The sequence below is a fragment of the Drosophila ficusphila genome, unplaced genomic scaffold (genome assembly GCF_018152265.1).
Source record: "Drosophila ficusphila isolate 14025-0441.05 unplaced genomic scaffold, ASM1815226v1 contig_286, whole genome shotgun sequence".
Taxonomy (NCBI): domain Eukaryota; kingdom Metazoa; phylum Arthropoda; class Insecta; order Diptera; family Drosophilidae; genus Drosophila; species Drosophila ficusphila.
The window spans coordinates 1892700-1912718 of NW_025064189.1; the positions used below are offsets into that span (position 1 = coordinate 1892700).

The 20019-nt window shown below is 38.6% G+C and overlaps 3 long non-coding RNA genes across 4 annotated transcripts; all 3 read left to right on the plus strand.

The window, feature by feature from the left end:
* The first annotated feature begins 7465 nt into the window (after positions 1–7465).
* On the plus strand, positions 7466–9111 carry LOC108095471. Of its 2 annotated transcripts, none has more exons than XR_001771662.2 (4): positions 7466–7550; positions 7604–8835; positions 8895–8958; positions 9012–9111. It is a non-coding gene; the product is annotated as an uncharacterized LOC108095471 (long non-coding RNA). The 2 variants fall into 2 exon arrangements; XR_001771663.2 differs by having other exon boundaries at positions 7536–7550; positions 8687–8835.
* A 456-nt stretch (positions 9112–9567) lies between these two features.
* LOC108095470 lies at positions 9568–10212 on the plus strand. Its single transcript, XR_001771661.2, has 4 exons — positions 9568–9582; positions 9769–9917; positions 9977–10040; positions 10094–10212. It is a non-coding gene; the product is annotated as an uncharacterized LOC108095470 (long non-coding RNA).
* A 1624-nt stretch (positions 10213–11836) lies between these two features.
* Positions 11837–12127, plus strand: LOC108095416. Its single transcript, XR_001771654.1, has 2 exons — positions 11837–11943; positions 11997–12127. It is a non-coding gene; the product is annotated as an uncharacterized LOC108095416 (long non-coding RNA).
* Positions 12128–20019: the final 7892 nt, after the last annotated feature.

Sequence of the window (20019 nt, forward strand, 5' to 3'; positions counted from 1 at the left end):
CTACAGGATTTTAATTTATATATTATTAAAATGTATATATTATATTTTCAAAGTTTTGAATTAAAAAAAACCACTTCGATTGCAAAAATTATTTTAAAACTTATTATCATATAAAATGTATAAATATTTTTAGATTTAGAACATGGATTTTTAGGTAAGTTAAAAAGTTACTGCATAAAAAACACTTGGTTATTAATTTTTTTAGCTTAATATTTTAAAATATAAAATATTTAAAATATATTTTAGCGCTTGACAGCCAGAAGAGTTATAATAAATGAATCCGTTCCCAAGTATGCATAGTATTTTGACTGTCTGAGATACATACTTTTTAAAACACTTTCCTCTCCGAATTTGGCATGCTGCAGAACCGCAAAACTTTTGGGAAAAGTTGTCGGTGCAGTGGAAGAATAAGTTGCCGCCACGCCCAGTTATACTCTCATTATCTTGGCATGTAATTCCCAGCCCTGCCCGCCCCCTCGCCCTAAAAGTATTCACAATCCCCACATGTGTGTCAGTTTTGTCGCTCGCGGACAATGGCAGAAGTTTCTGTTTCGGCTCGATAAAGTATCTGTTAGATACAATTTACAATATTTTCCGCTCCGCCTCGTCCTGTTCGCCAAAGCGAAAGTTTCGGCAGCAAAGTATGGCTTTAATGATAATGACTTTAGCTCCAGCAAAAAGTAGCGCAAAGTTTAGAATACGCCAACGCAACGCTTTTGGGGATTTTGCCGAGAACTCCAAGTGGTTTGAAGAAGTTTTTACCTCCCCCAACCCCACCCAAGACACCCACGCACCCACATACGCGGAATATAACCAGTTCGGTGGGGTTGCGCCTGGTTGCGTAAGCCAACTTTTGCTACGTGTTGGCCATATGAACCGATAAGGAAAGGCAGCGGCAGGAACCCAAAAGTGGGGCAAGGCCGGGCTGTCTATTACGACATTTGAATGGGATGTAATTCGATATCAACGATGGATGCTATAGCTACAGTTTCAATTCAGATTAGAACAACTAGACTATGTACGATGTACTATAGGGTCTACAGATCGTGTCCTAGCACTGTCAGCGATTTACTTTTATCACAATCGCCGCAACAACTTCGGACAATGTCGGCGATTTATTGCATCAGCTCTAACTAACAACTCGGCGACCGACAGACACTTGGTTACGTTGTAATCGGCTGCAGAGCTGCAGATACAGATACCCGGCCAACAACAACAAACAAGCATCCTCAGCAGCCCGTAGCTACCAAAAACCCAATTGGCCGTACCCGATCCCGTTCCCTGTATCTTCTCATCAACGCGGCTAATCTGCACTAAGCAAAAACTCTATAACATTTGTCGCAAAATTAAATTCATCTTCTGATTCGTGATGAAACCATTCGCTTTTTAAAGCATACGTATATTTTTTTTTACTTTTAAAGTTGTGTTTACTATTGATCTTCCAATTTTCAGTACTTTTTTTGCTCATTTCTCTTACAGCTTTAAGTTTTTCTCCGTGTAGCTGCCGTTGCTGTTTCTGTTGTCAACTTCTTTGTTGTCGTCGTCGTCATCTCCTCCTCATCAACATCAACGAACCTCGGCAAAAGTCTTCTCCCAGCATCGGCGCAAGTTTCTACCAAAGTCCCAGGCTGTTAAGAGTTCAACTCGTGATGTTTAAGTGGTTTAAGCCAAGGTAACGATTTCCTCATTGGTCTACAATTCTCCAGTGCAGCTCGCTTTTGCTGTTGTTGCCGGCGACATTCTGTCATGCCACGATCACGAACCATTCGTAACACATTTGTTGCAATTTTCGTCGCTATTTGTTAAGGTTGAGAAGAGGTTGCAGCCAAAGGGACACTCGTCTGGGGGGTTTTGATGTTGTAAAATATGTACTAAACGGCAGGATAAATCGATTAATTGAAAGTTGCTGATAGGCACCAAGAAAAAGTTGCATCAGCAGAAAATGCTTGTTGTTGTAAGGAGTATATTTTGCAGACTGTTAGAATTAATAAAAACAATTTTATCTTATTCTTTTTTTTTGAAAGAAGGTAATGCACAATATTATCTTACAAATTGGTATTATGTTTGACTATTTTAAAGGGTAGTTTGATATTTAAAAAATGCTTATATCGATATAAGTTTAGCTAGTCTAGTTCTTTTTGGTTAAATAAGCTTTACAATTTCCCATGATATTAAGAAATTATTGTAAGTAATATCCTCCCTTTTTCCGTTGATTCAATTTTAAACTTTCTAATACTAGGTATCAAAATATGATGGTGTACTTATTTCATTTTAATATTTGTAAACAGCAATACATTATTCTGCTCCTCACTCACTTTTAAAAGTAAACTTCTCATTAAAATGACATTTATGTAATCTCGGAATACGAGCGTAAATTCGGCATTAGAAGGTGTTAAATGGTCGGCCGCCAAAGCGGTTGTCCGAATTGCAATCGCATTAAATTCACTTCCGTTAGAGGAGCGGCCACTTCCGCTTTAGAGCGAGATGGCAGAGGGACAGGTGGGGAAAACAGGTGTAAACTGTGACGCCGCCAACGGGCGACACATTTGGCAGCTATTCAAGTGTGATAACAACAATGTGCCAAGCCCGATAGAAAGGACACGTGGAAGGATAACAAACGAAGTGAGGGAAGCGGATGAGGGAGAAGAGATGAGGAAGAGTAAATCAAATTGAATAATTGTTACACGCGGAGCGAGGGAGATGGACAGATGGATAGAAAGAGACAGCTGGCAGGGACATATGATCGAGGCAGCGGCAACAGCAAACGCAGCCTAACAAGCCTAGGCAACAAAAACAATAACAATAACACTGAGAGGACATCAGCATCCTCCGGACCTATCTCCTTGCCCACGAAATAGGTCTGTGCACGGAGAAAAATTAGCCCTTTAAATTTGTCTTTTTCATGGGTTAAATAATTACTTATCTGGGGTTAATTGGGTATTTTTAAAGAAATTATACATTTTTCTTAAATAATTTTTTATACTGATCACGTGAGCAATGAACATTTTCTTTCAGTGCTTCATTCCATTCCGCTGCGATGAGAAGCGCTGCGATGCGACTTCAATTCAATCAATTGAACGTGCCACGAATGGTTAGCAATAACAAAATACACTCTAGTGGGCTGTGGGGGTGGTAATGGGAACACAAGGACAAAGGACCAGCGAGCAGACCAACTGGCGTGTGAAATTGACAATGCAGCTGCAAAGGAGAGGACCCAGATGGCGGGCAGGCATTTGGGTCCAATAAGCACTGGGAAAATAAGAATCTTCTGAAACGTACCTTTTTTATCCGTATTATTTACTTTATATGTAACATGTTTAAATATTAACTAAAAATTAGTCACATACTAGGAACATCAGGGAAGTATAATTCACCTCCAAAACTATTTAGGCTAAATCATAAACAAAGTTTTCATAAAATACAAGTATGACAGAAATTGATTGTAATCTTCTTAGAATATTTTATTTGAAATTACTTGTTGTACTTTGCCCGATTCGATAACGAATTAAATGCTTTCTCTGTACTATATTGTCAGTTAGCTTAAATTTAAAATAAAAGAATTTCCAGAAAAATAGTTTCCCGTGTAGTGAAAATATTTTTGCACGCGACAAACGACCAACGCACGGGATTAAGAGCCAGGCACACCTGACACTCGCCGACGACCGTGGTCCGGCTTGCCTTCATGAAAATGTCCTGTTTTCCGTCCGGGGTCCACATGTCCCATTGATTGACTAGGACACACGAGTGCACACATCAGCAGGCGACATTTTTGCATAACACTGAGCTGGGCAAAATCAAGCAAATAAAACCTATTTAGGTTGCCAGTACGGTGCGGACATACCAGTGATTTTCAATATTTGCAGCGGGCTTACCTCGAAAGGGGCCCATGTGCCATAACAGGTGTTGATATGTTTATAGACTGGCTAATGGGCGGGATTTGGGGGGCAACGGAATAGGAATGGGCTGTGAATGGTTTCGATGTGCGTGCAATTTGCACAAATTGCAGACAGACCGCATCGAGGATGCGAGACAAGTTTGTGGTGGGATTTGTCCGGTTATCAATTAAACAATTAGCGCACCATTATTTGAATAGGCTCAACGAAGTGTGCTCTGCCCCGAGAATCGTGGCTCCCACTCGTCCGCTTGTCAAACAAACATTTCTCACCCATCGCGATTGCACTTCGCTGGCTGTCATTTACCGTTGGCTCTTGGGTGGAAAAGCTCTGGAGTCCCTGATTGCCACGCCCACAAGATGCAATCAAGCGTTTGCCTCGAAGTATCTCGAAGATGCACCTCTTTTTTTTGGTTGTGAAGGAAGGCATACTGTTTGACGTTCCAAGATGTTTACCTTAATAAATAGTTGCAGAACTTATTTATCAGTTGTATGGTTACGAAAAGTTTATAAATTGCAATTGGTCTTGTTCTATATTATTATTTATTTTATGTAAATTAACAAAAAATAATTAAGTATTACATTTGGGGACATATTTATATTTTCATGCAGTTATTGTATCTCAATTTAATTATAAAGTTTATAAACTAAATACTTGTCTATCCACTTAACCTCCTTTCATAGTTTTTCCCCAGACATCACTGTGCTCAAGTGCACACATGCCAGACCAAATTACAAGGGATCCCAGCGGAGGAGCGAAGACGAGGCGTGGTTTTTTAAATTAAAAACTAAAATCGATTGACATTCAATTTGAGCAGGCAGCTCCCCGACTAAAGTCAGCTCCTCGGCCCGATGTCGTATCTCAAGTCAACATTTGTCGCTATAAATTTGCCAGTGCCCAAGTTTTGCACATTTCCTTGACTCCGCCACGGATGTTCGATGCCGAGGAGCTGAGATGTTGGGGAGCTGGAAAGCCGGGATGTTGGATGCTAGGATGCCGGGATGCGATGCGTGTGCGTGCGTAAGATACTCGGAGACAGATGGGAGCTGTGAGATGGAAACTGGGAGTGCTTCTGCCTCGGATGCTGTTTCCTTCCTAGCGACAACCTTGGCAGCTGATATAGCTAAACCAGCCAACCAGCCAACCAACCAACCAGCCAGCCAGCGGCGACATTCGATACTCGCTGACATGTGCGCCATCCGATGGAGATGCCCACGAGGGGGAGAAAAGGGGGCGAGGGGAAGTTGCAGCCCTATGATCACAGTGACTGCTATAACTATCCGCCAAATTCAATGCCACAACTGCAGTCAAGAAGTTTTTCAAACTTTAAGCAGCAATTTAAAATGTATTCCAAATGTATACAATTTTTTAAAAATGTTTAAAAGAAAATGCTTTAGTCCTTTAATTTTAAGAGTTCAAAAATACTATATTTTCTTCATATTAAAACTCAGGCAAATTCCAAAAAAATCTTGAAAAATCGAAGGAAAACATTAAAGGCATTTGTATTAATAAGCTAAACCAACTTAACTTGAACTTGTACAGATTCCCTTAACATTAACGATTAGATTTCTAAGTAACTTACTTCTACTATATATATATAACAGATATACAACACAATTAATTACTATTCCAAAAGCACGGCGGATCTCAACTCATCGTTGGCAGTGACTGTCATCGTACTGTTATTTTTCAGCCATCACTCGACTTGTATTCCTCGTTGCAGGTTCAACTGCGACTTCAACTTTGGCTCCCGTGTCGTATCTGTGTAAATGTATCTGCTCATCGGTATCCACACACTCGACGTATCTGCTGCCATGTGGCTTTCCGCGTTTGCGTGCAAATTTTGTGACACTTCACCCACGGGAGCGTTTTTTGCAACTTTGGCAGCTGAGTGCTGATCTGAGTTCCCTTCTGCTTTCTGCACTGCTCCTTCGCTCTATTAATCCTCGCTGACGCTGACAAAGTGAGACAGGTACACCTACAAAAGGAAACCATCTGAAGGCAAGGCATTCGAACTTTAAAAAAGGATTTTTTTTAGACGAAAAAAGTGTATTTAAATTAGGAACATTAACGTTGCAAATACCTTTGGAAAGTTGAAACTTGTTTAATTACATAACAGCGCGGAAAACCATTCAATAAATTTTCTAATTTTTAAGAAAAAAACTTACATTACTGATAAATGATGTTTATTTAAGATGAGATGAAAAAATCTTAAAATTAGAACCATTATATAGATGGAGAGTCATTGCTATTATTTCTTCCAGGAAATGGCTAATTTAATTTCCAGCATAGATGCTAGTCAACCCTTCATTAAGTGCCACTCCCACCTCCCACTTTAAAAAATGCGGAGGCAGCGGCACCGATGGCGTGTGCATAATTTCCCGACTTAAAAGGAAAGTCTGAAGAGCTGAAGAGTTGATGCAACAAGTTGCAGCCGCTTTTAATTGATATTAATTTAATTGACACTCCAGTTGAGTTGTGAACTCGAGTGGCGTTTTGGGCTCGTTCTGGTTCTGGTTCTTTTTACCCACGGTCTCCTCCTCCTTCTCCTGCTTTTTTCCTCTGACTAATCGCGTGGGCTTAGCCCGACTTGTCAGCCGGCAAAGTGGCGGCTTCAATGAGCTTGGCTGTAAACACAGTTCCCTGGCAAGGGAAAACGGGGTCTGAAGTGCATTTTATGAGTTTCCATTTAAGTTCAATTAGGTCTGCACTTGCGATTAGCATAATAAGCGGCGTAAAAGAGTTGCAAGAGGCACGCTAAGTATCCATGCAAATTCCTTTACCAAGTAGAAGGAAGTGTATTCGACCCTTGAAATAATGTCTAAAATATAAAAACTTTTTCAACACCTTTCTTAAGTTTTTCAATGAAAAGAAATTTATAAGTAAAATGAAGTTTATGCTTTTACAAAATAAAGAATAAAGAAAATGTACGTAAAACCATTTTATTGCTTGTATCTTAATTTGTAGATATGGGTTTTTTAAAATGGTACAAATTATATCATATATATATATATATATATATATTTGTAAAACAATAATAATATGGTCCGCAAGCCTTTGGTATTTTTCCTGAAATGAACCATTATTTTTCTAACGTAAAATTGATGACAATCGCTTTCAGGATTTTTGGCATCGTTACGTACGATCTGTTTTTAGGTTACGGTCTTGTAAGTGCATTTTAAGAGTTTCCATTTTATTTCAATTTGGTCTGCACTTGCGATTACCATAATAACCACAATTAGCAAGAGGCTTGCTAAGTATCCATGCAAATACCTTTAATAAGTAAAAGGAAGGGTATTCGACCCTTAAAATAATGTCTATACCTTTTTTACTTGTTTTCCACAACGAAGCAATGCACTTTTTAAAACAATTGTTAATTTAAAAAAAATCGCTTTGTAGACATTCAATGTCAAGTTATTTTTAATTTTTTGTAGGCGCACGAAAAAAAAGATTACCCTAATAAAAATTTAAGTTATTTCAAGCTTTCAAGGGCTTTAGGCATGCTACGGCATATCTAGCTTATGTAACCCAATACTTTCATGGTATATAAAAGGGAGTAAGTATTAAATACTGGCTCAAAACAATTAGCAATGTATACCAAGGTGTTTCTACTAGCTGTCCTTTTTTGCCTGTTGGGAGCAATCCTCTCCAGACGACGTAAGTTTTTAAAATTTAAATAAAGATTGTCTCTCTATTGTTGGTATTGACAGGTTTTTGCGATAAATCCATGTCTCCGAAATGCATTTTTTCTTCTGCATGGAAAAGAAATAAGACCAGGGCTAGGAATAAGAAACTGCGTTTTTTTTTACCACTTTGGCAATTTATTAAAAAAAAAATGTGACAATATCAATCTTTAAAGTATGCCCATTCAGAAGGCACACATTTTGCCCATTTTTCGGGCAATTTATGAATTCTTCGCCAGAAGAATTCTTTTTCCTTGGACCCAAACCAGTCTTCTAGCCACTCCTTAAGGTCTTCATAGGAATCGAAGCGCTGGTTGGCTAATCCGTGTCCCAAACTGGCGAACAAGTGGTAATCTGATGGATCCAAGTCAGGTGAATAAGCCGCATGGGGTAAGGACTCCCAGCCAAACGTGGCTACAAATTCCTAGGTGCCTCTTGTCAGGTGTGAAGGCTGCCTTTTTGCGTTTTGGAGCAGAGATTCGTTCAATTCTTCCAATTGTTGCTGGTAGCGTTCGCCATCAACGGTTTCACCCGGTTTTAGGAGCTCATACCAAACGATTCCGGCCTGATCCCAGAAACCGCACAGCATGGCTTTGCGGCCGAAACGGGCTAACATTTTTTTTGTTTGGTGTTTTGAAATAGATCCACTTTTCATACCAAGTGACAATGCAATGCAAAAAGGCCTTGGTGCCAAGTAAATAAATAAGAGCATAATTTGTGCAGTTTATTCATTTGGGCACCACCACAGGTTATGGTCTTTGAAAAGGCTCAATGACCCAACTTTATACATCAAATATACATCATACCGTTTTCTGTTCTCTTGTTGGCGTTCTTTGAGCTTATGCGGAACCCATCTGCCGACCTTTAAAATTATTCCCATGGCTTTGAGGCGTCTTCGAACGGTGTTCTGGTCAACATTCAATTGTTCCGCTAGTTGTCCTTGGGTTTGGCCCTCGTCCTGATCAAGCAACGCCTGCAATTCAGTGTCCTGAAACTTTTTGGTGGTCTTCCACGCTCTTTACTCTCAACTCCAAATTCTCCGCTCCGGAATTTTTTTAACCAGGCTTCTGATGCTGAAGTTAAGTAATTTCAACCTTTCTCGGCTTTTAGGCATGCTACGGCATATCTAGCTTATGTAACCCAATACTTTCCTGGTATATAAAAGGGGGTAAGTATTAAGTAAACAATCAAACAATAAGCAATGTTTACTAAGGTGATTCTACAAGCTGTCCTGTTTTGCCTGGTGGCAATCTCAATGAGTAAGTTTTTAAACTTAATTAAGTAATTTAATTAAATGTCTGTCTATTGTTGATATTAGATGCTCGAATACATTGCCCAGATAAGAACCGAACTGATAATTGCATTTTGCATGGGAAATGAACGTAAGTTTTTGAAATTTAATAAAAGATTGTCTGTCTATTGTTGATATTGACAGGTTAACGCTGCTGCACATAAGGCACATGCCTAAAAAGGAGAAAAATTAAAATGTAAAATGAAGTTTATGCTTTTGAAAAATAAAGAATAATGAAAATGTATGCAAGTAAAAAAAAATTATATCAACAATTTATATATATTCTTGTAAAACAAACTTTGTAATATGGTTCTCAAGACTTAGGTATTTTTTCCTAAAATTAAAGATACAATAAGATCTACAATTGATTAATTTAAATAACACTTTCTACTGGTGGTCTAGTAGAATAAACTACGGAATTACGCAAGGGGCTAAGAATATGATAAGAAACCAATAAACCACTTACTATGAACTATTATTTTTCTAACGTAAAATTGATGACAATCGCTTACAGGATTTTTGACATCGTTACGTACGATCTGTTTTTAGGTTACGGTCTAGTAAGAGCATTTTAAGAGTTTCCATTTTATTTCAATTTGGTCTGCACTTGCGATTAGCATATTGAGCGGCGTGAAAGAGTTGCAAGAGGCTTGCTAAGTACCCATGCAAATTCCTTTAATAGGCAGAAGGAAGTATATTCGATCCTTGAAATAATGTATATATCTTTTTTAACTGTTTTCCAGAACGAAGCAATGCACTCTTTAAAACAATTGTTAATTGTTAAAAAAAATCACTTTTATTATCTACAAAGTCTAGTTATTTTTAAATTTTTGTAGGCGCACCAAAAAAAATATTACCCTAACAAAAAAGTAAACTAATTTCAACCTTTCTCGGCTTTTAGGCATGCTACGGCATATCTAGCTTATGTAACCCAATACTTTCCTGGTATATAAAAGGGGGTAAGAATTAAGTACTGGCTCAAACAATTAGCAATGTTTACTAAGGTGATTCTACAAGCTGTCCTGTTTTACCTGGTGGCAATCTCAATAAGTAAGTTTTTAAAATTAATTAAATAATTTAATTAATTGTCTGTCTATTGTTGATATTAGATCCTCCAGTATATTGCCCAGATAAGGACCGATTTGATACTTGCATTGTGGGAGGAAAATGAGCGTAAGTTTTTGAAATTTAATAAAAGATTGTCTGGTTATTGTTGATATTGACAGGTTAACACTGCTGCACATAAGGCACATGCCTAAAAAGGAGAAAAATTAATATGTAAAATGAAGTTTATGCTTTTGCAAAATAAAGAATAATGAAAATGTATGCAGATAAAAAAAAATTATATCAACAATTTATATATATTCTTGTAAAACAAACTTTGTAATATGGTTCTCAAGACTTAGGTATTTTTTCCTAAAATTAAAGATACAATAAGATCTACGATTAATTAATTTAAATAACACTTTCTACTGGTGGTCTAGTAGAATTAATTACGGAATTACGCAAGGGGCTAAGAATACGATAAGAAACCAATAAACCACTTACTATGAACCATTATTTTTATACCCTTGCAGAGCAAAGGGTATTATAATTTTGGCCAGAAGTTTGCAACGCAGTGAAGGAGACACCTCAGACCCCATAAAGTATATATATTCTTGATCAGCATCACGATCTGAGTCGAAATACGTCTGTACGTCTGTCCGTCTGTCCGTCTGTCCGTCTGTCCTCCTGTCCGTTTCTGCCTAAACTAGTCTCTCAGTTTTAAAGCTATCTTGCTGAAACTTTCCCAAAAGATGTGTAGTTATTGCACGCAGTATATAAGTCGGAACGGGCCGGATCGGGCGACTATATAGGATAGCTCCCATACAAGGGATTGAAATACAAAATTCTAACGCCGTTGTTTTTGATCAGATCGACTTGATTTCTTCCACATGGCGTTTTCTAGTTACTATTGAATTTCTGGTTAAATTTTATCGAAATCGGATAACTCTATCATATAGCTGCCATAGGAGAGATCAAAAAATATATATCGAATTAATGGAAATTAATTGATAACGTCATTGTTTTTCACGACTATGATTTTTTGAGTAGCAAGTTTTTAACTAGCCTTGATTTATAAAAAAAATTTCATAAAAATCGGACAACTATATCATATAGCTGCCATAGGAAAGATCGAAAAATCTATATAGAATTAACGAAAATAAAATGATAACATCGTTATTTCTTATCAGAAAATCATGATTTTTGGAATATAGAGTTTTCTAACGACTCTTGAATAACAAATAAAATTTCATCAAAATCGGACGACTATATCATATACATAGCTGCCATATGAACAATAGTCAAAAATATGACAAATTTATAGAAAAGTCGTCGTTGCTTCGATGTTGTTTAGCCCTTATGTATTCTGTTCGAAATATTTGATGACTGCAAGGGTATATAAGCTTCGGCTTGCCGAAGCTAGCTTCCTTTCTTGTTCTAACGTAAAATTGATGACAATCACTTTCAGGATTTTTGACATCGTTGAGCACGATCTGTTTTTAGGTTACGGTCTAGTAAGAGCATTTTAAGAGTTTCCATTTTATTTCAATTTGGTCTGCACTTGCGATTACCATAATGAGCGGCGTGAAAGAGTTGCAAGAGGCTTGCTAAGTATCCATGCAAATTCCTTCAATAAGCAGAAGGAAGTATATTCGATCCATCAAATAATGTATATATCTTTTTTACCTGTTTTCCACAACGAAGCAATGCACTCTTTAAAACAATTGTTAAGAGTTTAAAAAAAATCACTTTTAATCTATAAAGTCTAGTTATTTTTAATTTTTTTTAAGGCGCATGAAAAAAAAATTTAACCCTAATAAAAAATCTAAGTATAATAATTTCAAGCTTTAAAGGGTTTTAGGTACGCTACGGCATATCTAGCTTATGCAACCGATTACTTTCATGGTATATAAAAGAGATTAAGTATTAAATACTGGCACAAAACAATTAGCAATGTATACTAAGGTGTTTCTACTAGCTGTCCTTTTTTGCTTGGTGGGTGCTGTCCTTTCCCAAATAAAACCTAATGACCGTAAGTTATTAAAATTTAAGTAAGGTTTGCCTGTCTATCGCTGATATTCACAGGTGAAAAATGGTGCCGACTTAACTTAGGACCTGCTTATGGCGGAAAATGCTAAACATTAAAAAGAGTGTAAAATTCAGTTTATACTTCTGCAAAATAAAGAAGGAAACGTGGTTATTGGATGTTAATTAAATTTTGAGTAAACACTTTGAGGATGTTGGGCATCGTTAGACACGCACTGTTTTTATGTTACGTTCTGGCAGCTATTTACGGTCTAGTAACCATTTTGTTACTTTGTTGACTTTATTAAAGTTTGGGAAAGAAGTATATACTCAATAAATCTGCATTCAATCCGCTCCCAATCATAACGGTTCCCCGGACTGCAGTCTGCATTTGGCGCTCTGTTTGTATCGTGCCTCCATGCCATCAGCATCATCATCATCGCAATCCCGGTGCGCAGACGCTCTAATCGCTCATTAAATGGCAACAATTTGCCCGCTCGGCGTTGCATTTAAATTACTTTCCCATTGGCCTGGCCAAGGGGAACTGGCTGAAATTTGTTTATGAGGGCCAGCGCAGACCTTTTAACTAAAACTAAAGCTCATAACTCTACTCTGGCCATCCGACTTGGGCTCTGTCTAGTCCGTTGGACAATCGAGTCGCGTGAATTTAGGCAATCAGGCGAGGTCCGTGGAAGTTCCAAAGTCGCAGCTGAAAACTGAAAAGGCTGAAAAACTGCTGCCTTTCCCCCTTTTTAGGCCCTCTTTGTTGTCGTCGCATTCATCAAAAAACGCTAAAGTCGTGCAGTTCGGTTTCCAAATCTATGCCCCACCCGCATCCTCAAGTTCTGCAGTTTCTGCAGCCCGTTCCCTTATTGCAATTGGCATGCCATGCTTAAGTTTTCCCGGGTTTTTCTTCAGAATTTTCCATGCTCTTTAGGGGGAGAGAGAAGCCGAGCTGACCGACGTGATATTATAAATTTAGCTGTGCCACAGCTCACTTCCTCTTCCTTGTCCACCCATGGGAAACTGCTTTCTGCCTGACTTCGACTTTCTCTAATCTTCCAGAATCGCCTGAGCCGCAGTTTGAATTTATTTCTACATTGTTTGGGATAATTTTAATGTCTAATGGCCATGAATATTACACAGGTATACAAGAACATTTTTTAACTACAATCAAAAATCACTCATGATTCAATTTGTATTATTTTACTTTTTAGATAAGCACACCACAACAAATTTAATTCTATAAATTAATTTCCTGAGTTACGCTTGGTTGCGTAACGAACTGCTCAACTCCAATCGATTGAAATATACGAAAATAAGCAGATATCACAACAATCCGCTTCGGATCCAAAAACATTTGGCTGCTGACTCACATTCCCACTCCCTTCCACGGGCACTTCAAAAGGAATTTCAAATATTTATTGACGCCCCGCTCTCAAGCTGGCTCATAACTGTTGTAAATTACTTGGCCAGGTTGTAAATATTAATAACCAAAAGGGTGAAGCGCCGTCTCCCAAAAATAGTCTGCATTATGGGGGGAATATTTCGACTATTTCGAGATGAGCTGGAGAACCAATTAAGAGGATTTCAAGTGCTACGAAAATAACGCCGCACAATCGAAAGGTGACGAAGCGAGCTCGCTGGCAAAGGAGGAAACCCCCTGGAAAACTCCGGGAAAACTCCACTCGTCTGTTACATAAGGCAGATGCTGAAGAGGGTGATAGTGCGGGATAATGGAGAGATGGAATCGGGAAACTGACATTGAAATGTTGCGCGTGCAGCAGTGCAAACAAATTTAAAAATAAAATAAGGAAAGTCGGAGTGGGAATGGTGAGGAAAGTTGCGTCTGCAGCATAAATTACACTGCATTGCTGCATTAAGAGATCAACCACTGGCGAGTATGAAGGGGAAATGCTTTCCCAGCAGGAGGCTGCATCTGCTCCTCAAGCATTTAAAATGCTGTAAATTTTAATTAGACGAGATGTTCTTACTCCGAAATTGGAGGGCGCAAGCCATGCAACGCACTAAAAGATTTCACTGCTAAATATCTGAATAAAGATATCAAGATATATAATCAAGACAAAATCAACGAGGACATAGTTATTTGAATAGCTCAATTTAAATTCAATCAATTAAATAAAAATAAGCGTACATCAAATACGAGATTTTCTTGTGTTTGTTTTCTTACCAATGGAATAATTATTGAATAAATTATACTAATTGCCAAATAGGCTATTCAAATAATTCAAACAGTTGGTAAACATAATTGCATATCTATACATTTCAGATATCACCGTATAATGTCAAATAATATATCACCGGCAAATATAATTCTTAACTTCTATTAACTTCCTGCTATCAATTGCGGAGGATCCCAGAGCAATTGCAACTCCAACTCTCAGGTCGCCGTCAGAGTTGGCCATAAATAATAATCATGACAATATTTAGCCCCGGGCAATGTGAACTTTTCGCACAAAAGACCCGAGTCTTGAGCCGAAAGTTGAGAGCAACTCAGCTCGATTTGATGCCAGGCGATTCGAAATGAATCGCGAGTCTCGAGGCCTCTTTGTTTTTTGTTTGCCGCTTGCCGCAAGCTGCAGGAAATTCTGTTGACATTGGCTGGAAGTCTAGTAGACTATGGTCCTTTTCAGTAATGCTCAATATCTAGCTAATTTTTTTTTAAATAGTTTCTTGTATTTTGCATTCATAGATTCAATGTAATTCATTAATGAAAAAGTGAAACAAAAATAGAATGTATATTCTTCTCCATTTTTTTCCTGCTATATTACTACCTTATTTGACCAATCAATATCTATAAGTTTAAGTATTTTAGAGGGAGTTAGCTATGTTGAAAAGCAGTGACTTCTCCACCACTGGCTTTGCTCCAAGTTCTTGGCCTACCTTCCGCCTTCGGAGCGCTTATCAAAAATTGCTTGGCATTGCAGGAGGCTGGGAATGCCCGGCTAGAACATTGTTCGACTGCGCCTCGGCAGCAATAAACGAAACAAAATGAAACTTACACTTTTCAGTGGGTCCGTCCCCCTCCAAGTTGTCGGCATAGCCACAATTCCTGACATTCGTTGGCTGAGATTAATGCGCCTTTGGTTGCAGCCGCCAAGTCGGCGAGGGCAGGTCAAGGGCCCGAGGTCTGAAGCGTCTGGGGCCATAAAAAGTTCCGGGCGATACTCTAAACAATCCAGAGTTCAAGGGCTGCTGGTAAAACCACATGGACAGCGTTAAACATGTGCCAAGAAATGATGGTCCTCAACTAATTTATTGTTTGGTAAACACACTTTTACAAAGAATCCTCTTTTCTTTGTCAGCTAAAGAAAGTCGTCAATATATATATAATAATGGGTTGTAAGGCTAAACGTTCAGTAGCAAATTTATTGCCCAAACATGGTGTTAAATAAACTCTCGACTTTTCAAAGCCCATAAGCAAGCAAGGGTATCTGAATTTCTTCATACTCCCATCCATCTCCGCTTTCTTGCTCTTTTTTTGGACCTTATTGTCGACCTCAGCCACAGTTTAAGTTCCAGTCTCGGATTGCGCAATAAGAGCCCTCGGAAAAAAGAATAGGACTGCCAGAGAGCGGAGAAGAACGAGGCCCAGAAGGAGCCACACAGCAAATTGTTAAAAATAATTTATATTAAAACGCAGCACAAAAAGACATTGCAATGAAAATTGTGCAAACAATTCGAGTCCAGAAAAAAAAAACGGCGAAGAGATGCCAGGCAGATCCAACAATTGCGATAAGCGAGGAGCAGCAAAAACAAAAAGTGGGATGGCGATGGGTATGGGGATCCGGGAGCAGGGCTCTGAGCTGCAAACAAATGTCCAAATGATATTTTGTCATAATAAATGGCACAACTATGATTATTTATGACTCGAAATGCGATCGCTTCCCTCCACCAACTCCACGCGGCTCCACCAGCTCGCTCAATTTAAGTCTCATAATCAAAGACGAGACGAGGAGCTCTGGTCATGATTTCGATTTCTTGCCCGGCCATGTAATTTATAGTGCCAAGAGTATTGAATACCGCTGAATTCCCCTTGTTTTTGTTTTGTTTGCTGTTGTATTTCGGTTTTCCTGCCCCTTTTTGTGGCAATCAAAGCGAGACTTAGGCCACGAACTGACTGCGATAATGCCGTTTTTTCTCCGATTCCCCGATTTTGATTTGCGGGCTTCGGTTTTAGCTCTGCGGCTTCGATTTCCTCCATTTATTGCTGGCCGAGGGTATTTCGGTTCTAGGTCTCAATTGTGTCTGATTGTTGTGAGGCATCATTAGAAGAACGTAAATCAAATACTTTTTTCGTTTATGACTTTTTCGCTGGGAGTTGAACCATTTATGGTTGGTAATGGAGGCAAAAACTTTAAGGCAGTTTGGAACGGACATTAAGCCTGGAATGTTGCGGCTAATTTGAATGTGCTAGTTAGGTTTGCTCTAAAACAAGATGTTGTTGAGATAGATCATTTCTATAACAACTTGTGAAGTAATGAAGGTTTTTGTATTTGTTTTCCATATTTTCACCGATTGTTCCTGTGTCAGCTATCCCCTTTCCAATTTTCCAAAAACTTTGCTGAAAATTTACCAAAACTAAAATCCAATTCGAAGTCCATAACTTTTCCAATTTTAATCCGATTTTGAAGTGGCATACCTCTTAAAGTTAAATTCTGTACTTCTTTAACCAACTACATCATTAGACATTTTCTTATTTTTATGACGATTTATATGCTATCATCTTTTGACCTTTGTTTTCCCTTCCTGAAAGTCGCTTTGTTTACTTGCCATTGCTCGACGTTAAAGGATTCTTGTGGCCATTTATTGGGATATACATTTCGGTATTTTCGCGGCACTGGCAACTGTCAATAAGTCTTTGCACTGTCGGCACACATGACACCAGTTCCCGGTTCCGCTGCCATCACTTAACCTCCTCCAGTGCCCCGTCCACATCCTCCATTTCCACCGCCGCTGACGCTGGCTTTTTATGCTCTCGTTTTTTCCAGCGTTTTCAAATTAAACTTAAACTTTTTTCATTTCCATTCGGCACACATAGAAAAAACTCCCGACAAACCCCCTATCCCAGCGATTTTGCTGCGCACATGCGTTTCAATTCCACTCTTTTTTGTAGCTGGTGGGTCTGATTCCTGGTATGCCGCGTGCTCAGCGTGTTGTTTGCTTATTTGAAGTTTCCGCAGGGAGCTGAGTTTTCGGTTCAGTCGAGTTGAATTGAGAGTTGAGCTGTGCAGGGAGTTTTCTTCTTTTTTTTTTTATTTTCAGGGGGGTAAAGGGTGTTGAGGGGGGCGAAGATGAGGGCCGGAGGGGCGAAACGAAACGCCAACGAGCGCGCAATATTAAATCGTCTGTATTGTTTACAATCAGAAAGCGTTTTATAGACTTTATATAGACGAACGAGTCAACAGAACGAGTCAAACGAGAACAGGGGAAACATATTGATTCAAGCTCCTATTCTTCAGAATTCTATGGATTCGTTCACCAGGGAGTCACAGTCGAGCAATTCTGCTCCAGCATTTGCCTTGGCGAATATTTCAACTCGACAAAAGTCACGTTTTAATCGCCGTATATATCGTACAAGTCATTAATCAAAATTAAACAATAATTATTTGCCAGAAATCACAGTAACCCAGACGCTGGCAGATATTTCTTCAGGTGTTTCTCGTGTCTGGCTTTTGTGGGTGCGTCGAAGGTTGAAGAAATATACTTTGAGCGGTTTTAATTGAGCTTTAATTATGCCTAATTAAGCGTGGAAATAAGTTTTTTTTCACCATTGCCTTCGCAGTCTATGTTTTGCTTGCTTTTTTTGCATATCACTTTACCTTTTTTCGGCAGCGTGTGAACACCATTAACATTTTGAGGATGGGGCAGTCAGTTAATGTGGTCCAAAGATTATCCGTAGGGGATAAATAATTAAGACTTCTGACATGATAATTATCCATTCTGAGTGGATCCAAGACAGAATTGTTTTATTTTCTGGTATAAGTTGAAAATCAAAAAGGCAATTTAATTTTTGTTTAATTTGACCTCTTTGTCATTTACAATCAATTTTCATATTCATATTTATGGTATATAATGTGGAGCAGATTGCCTATTGCCGCCGCATTTCCATTTTTGTCTGCTTGTCGCATGCCTTTCGACCTCATTTAAAGTTCTGATATTGCGTTGAGTGCGCCATAAATGTAATCCATATAGCACATATCAACTATGAGGACCAACAAGAACTCGATTTTGTTTGGCAAACAGAACGAGAACTGCCAACACCGCCACAATCTCCCGGGAACTGAAAGTGGAAAAAGAGAGTGGGGCCAGCACAGAGTAATTGATTGTTTATGGTCGCACAATTTATGTGTGCCGCAACTTTGGGGGGAGAAAGGGTGGCGGAAAATATTGACCATTTGCTAAACGATAATTCAAAATGTTAAATCGACAATTTCAATTTGAGGCGAGATGTGAGAGGGAGCCCCCCAGAGACTGTGGCACTCGCTTCGAAACTTTACACATGACTCCCCGGCTGTAAATATAAACATAAACTCTCCACTTAATAAAGGCGAGTGCCCTGGCACGCCCCCTGCCCCCTGGCCCCTGCCGCTTAACCCTCATGTTAGCCCCATCTGGCTCCGCTGGAATCAATCGAACGTGTAATAAAATGCAATTTTTGCAACGTCGTCTCCAACTCGGCCGATAAAACGCCACGGCTGCCTCAGTTTTTATTTCCCTCCTCTAGCAACGAACGCATTTTATTTGACTCGCAATTGAACCCCGAGGGTAAGGGCATAGCCCTCCGGCACTTTAGGGTTCAATTGCTGTGTAAATGCCACTACTACTGGTCCTCGGCCAAACTCCGATCCGATCCCCTCCTCCTCACCTTTGGTGGCCAGTAAAAATTCAAACAGTTACAAGTTTATCGAGCCAAAAGCAACAACAAATACAGAAACGAAACAAAATTATACTCCATACTGCCGGTCATTGTTGTTTCCTCTTGTTTGTTGTTATTATTTACAAGCAATTTAAGCAATCTGTTTGCTCTCTGGGTTTCTCCACCATCTCCACATTTTTTAGTAGTTAACAGACATGTAAGCACACATTGGGGACTCTGATTTTTGTTGTTATTAAAAAACCGAACATTAAATAATTGATTTGCAACAGACAAATACATATAAATATTTACGATTTAAAAACAAATAAGGCCATAATAACATATTCTTTTTAGTTATTTCATTTTATGTAAATGCATACATTTGACTTTTAATGTACCTGACAGTAGATATTATTAATCAGAAAATAAATGTTTTACCAGCTTACTTTACGCTCATAGATTCAGTAAAATTGCAACCCCCTTAATCACTGCCAAAAAAATTGAATATAAATAATTGCTTTTAATTCCATTACTTCCTCTCCCTGCGTTCTTCACATCATATTATAAAATTCGCAACAATATTTTGGCATATTACTCGTGTAGCCGTCCCGGCTTGTCCGCTTATATAATCGATTAGTCACGGTCGATTTCATTAATTTTCATAAACAAATTTGTTCAAGTTCTCTGGCATCAGAGCCATGTCTGCTGTATTCTGCTGTATTCTGCACACCCTTGGTTCTTTTGGCAATGTATTGAAAAGTAAATAATGCAATTTGCTACGCAAAAATAAAACTCAAGGAGAGACCTTTTGCGTCTGACTTTCGGTTTTGCTGCAGTTGAGCAATTATGTAATTTTTAATAGTCGCCATCGGGGGCCTGAAGCGGTACGCATTTTATGACCATTGAGAGGGGTGGCTTGTAAAAGTCAAAGCATAATTTATTATGGCCAGTTGGCGGAGATCAACCCCATGTTGTAAATTGTTGGAAACGACCAAAAATTTGTCAAAAATGTAATATTTGGTAAATAAAAAAAGGTTGCAGAATTTGCCTTTCTTTATATATGAAATGTTGTTAACCAATGACTTGAGATAAATTAAATAAATTTTAAAGACATATAGAGAGATAAGATAGAGAGAAGTTGAATTTAATTACCATAAGCAATACTTTGTTTTTCAGTAAAATCTTTCTCTGGAAATGGTATGC